Raw genomic sequence first — 3,323 nt, 5'->3', positions numbered from 1 at the left:
TTTTGTTGGCTGTGACGCAATATTGGGGAAAAGGGAAGGCCGGGAGGTGGTTCCCGCCGCCGCCGCCTCCAACCCGTCCCTGGCCATCCCTCCCGGTGTTTTCCAGGAAGAAAGAAACCCTAGCAGACCCGTGACAGATGGAGTGTAAAGTAGAATCAGATAGTCTACTGTTAAAAAAAGAGAGGCAAAAAACAGCCGACCAAAGCAGAAACTGGTGCCACAAAACGGTAACTGAAGAGCTGCATATCATGGGTGTTATTCATACTACGTTGGAGCAGAGTTTTCGACGTCCTCATCGTTACAGCTTTCAGACGCTTCTTCCCGCATCGCCTTTTTTGTATTTAAAAAAATCATTTTAATTCGTGTTCTGCCTCCGGGTAGAACATGCATTTATTTGAGTGCCAGTTGCTGTTAATGGCAAGGGAAGAGCGCGCAGCCTCGTGGTGGGGCGGGGAGAGCAAGATTGACAGCTGCTGCTGCTGAAGTGTAGTTTAAATTCATTAACACTAGCAGGAATCCCGCAAAATGATTTATTAAAAAAAATTAATATGCCCACATGCAATTTAAAAACAATTATAAACTGAGTAACAAGTTTTATTAATCCCATGTGGGCAACTGTGATTTTATATGTATAAATATGAAGTATAAACATATTGTGTGTGCAATTTATTCAGTTGTGGGCTGCATTCAAATTAATTTGTACACTAGGGCAAGGGCACTTCTCCCCTTTCCTCCTGCTGAGTGCCCCCAAATCTGCTCTGGATAGTCGAGAATACCCCAGAACAAATGGGAAGGGTGGGGGAGAACACAAAAAAAGATCCTTGCACTGATGGAACATTTAACTACGGGTAGTGCTGTGTTGAATACAATGTGATGATTTTTAAGCTCATGTTTACTTTTGATGAATGAATCACATGAATGTGTTTTTGTGAAATCGGGGTGTTTATTGGAGCCTTAATTTAATTAGACAGAACTAACATGTCTTCATAAAACAGTCTCCGGTCAAGATATTGTAACCAGTATAGGTTCTTCCACTAGGATAACTGGGGCACATCTCTAAGAGAATGTCAAGCAATTTTATGAAATAAAATAAAAACCCACCTGCAACAAAAAGCTTTCACACATTTTATACTTCCATAAACCTACAGGTGTGTGGAGGCATTTCTGTCAATCAGCTCTCAACACCACTCAGCTAATTCCAACCTAAAACGATGGCTAGCTTGTACTAAACAAAGTCTGCATTAACTACTATGTTTCCCTGCATCCACTCATTAAAAGCTGCAGGAGCTGCTGGGTGGGCCAGTGAAGCCTGATCTGAGCGACGTGCAAGTCCAGAGCATTTCCGGAAAAAGGGATGTGGATGTGCTTCCAACAACATCTATCCTTAGCTTAAATTAAGACTATCTTGATTGGAGGAAAATGCTGGCGCTATTATTTCTTGCTTGCTTGTGAGCTGGTCAGTGAATTTCTAAAATGAAGTTTGGGGTCTATGCCTGTCGAAATATCACAGTGATTCTACATCCTCCCAAACCTGGGAACAAGTGTTTGAAACTCCCATTGTCCTGGGCGCATTTTGCGACAGGGAATTTCATTAGCGTGAGCAGTTTCTGAGCTCTGGGTGCAGTACTGCGCCTAAGATCCGATTAAAACTGCAGAGTGGAAGGAAAAGACCTTTTTCTGCCTCCCCACTTCCAGCTACTCCCTAAAGACTGGAGAAGAGACCTTCTTAAGAATATTAGGTGGGTGGGCAGGGGAAGGACTAGAGTCACTAGACCATGTAAAAAATGAATATAACATTTTAGCTGCAGTTCATTTTCACCTTTGTATTCTTGTAGACATTCCGTTGTTGCACCCATAACCTAAGTTTAAGGTGCCATTTGGCTCCTTTCATATCCAAGACCGTTTCTAACACTGCCTGGAAATTATTCTCCCTAATCTCAGACATTAGAGGCTGACTACAGTTACTCTGATGTACTCTGCACATGAACAAAGTTCGTTACTCCACATTTTCAGGACTGGTCCGTGACGTGTCCTGGATCAAATGAAACAAATCATTTTCGTCTTTTAGTTGGAATACTTCGTTCTTTTAATTTAGAGAGGAAAATGTTTTAGATTATGAAAAGTTGAATTGATTTTGGAGGGGAGGAAAACTACATACAGTGGTACCTCCATTTACGACCTCAATTGGTTCCGGGGAGCCGGTCACTCCCCGAGCAGTCCGTAAACGGAGCGGAAGCGCAAAGCACCCATAGAGCACTTCTGCGCATGCTTCAATCGCTTCTGCACATGCGCGCGCTGCGCAGATCACACCTGCGCGTCGCAGAACCCGGATGTAAGCACTTCCAGGTCCGCGGCGTTCGGAAACCGATTGATCGCAAACCGCAGCAATCATAAACCGAGGTATGGCTGAATTATAATTAATTAATTAATAATAATTTATTATTTATACCCTACCCATCTGGCTGGGTTTCCCCAGCCACTCTGGGCGGCTTCCAACAAAATATTAAAATACAATAGTCTGTCAAACATTAAAAGCTTCCCTAAACAGGGCTGCCTTCAGATGTCTTCTTTAAGTCTGGTAGTTGTTTTTCTCTTTGACATCTGATGGGAGGGCGTTCCACAGGGCAGGTGCCATTACCGACAAGGCCCTCTGCCTGGTTCCCTGCAACTTGGCTTTTCGCAGTGAGGGAACTGCCAGAAGGCCCTCTGCAGGCCGGTAGACCTCAGTGTCTGGGCAGTATGATGAGGGTGGAGACACTCCTTCAGGTATACTGGACCGAGGCCGTTTAGGGCTTTAAAGGTCAGCACCAACACTTTAAATTGTGCCTGGAAACATACTGGGAGCCAATGTAGGTCTTTCAAGACTGGTGTTATGCGGTCTCGGCAGCCGCTCCCAGTCACCAGTCTAGCTGCCGCATTCTGGATTAGTTGTAGTTTCCAGGTCAGCTTTAAAGATATCCCCACATAGAGTGCATTGCAGTAGTCCAAGCAAGAGATAACTAGAGCATGCACCACTCTGGCAAGGCAGTCCGCGGGCAGGTAGGGTCTCACACCTGGTCCTTCAGGGGCAGAATTGCTGCACACCTGGTCCTTCAGGGGCACAATTACCCCATTCAGGACCAGGGAGTCCCCCACACCTGCCCCCCAAAAACAGTACTTCTGTCTTGTCAGGATTCAACCTCAATCTGTTAGCTGCCATCCATCCTCCAACCACCTCCAGACACTCACACAGGGCCTTCACTGGTTCTAATTTGAAAGAGTGATGCTTTAAGTGTCGCGTCACTAAAAATAAAATAAAAAAACTAAAGGAATTCTCTTGCCTC

This window comes from Zootoca vivipara, chromosome 1, assembly GCF_963506605.1.
Source record: "Zootoca vivipara chromosome 1, rZooViv1.1, whole genome shotgun sequence".
Taxonomy (NCBI): domain Eukaryota; kingdom Metazoa; phylum Chordata; class Lepidosauria; order Squamata; family Lacertidae; genus Zootoca; species Zootoca vivipara.
This window is presented reverse-complemented; position numbering follows the sequence as displayed.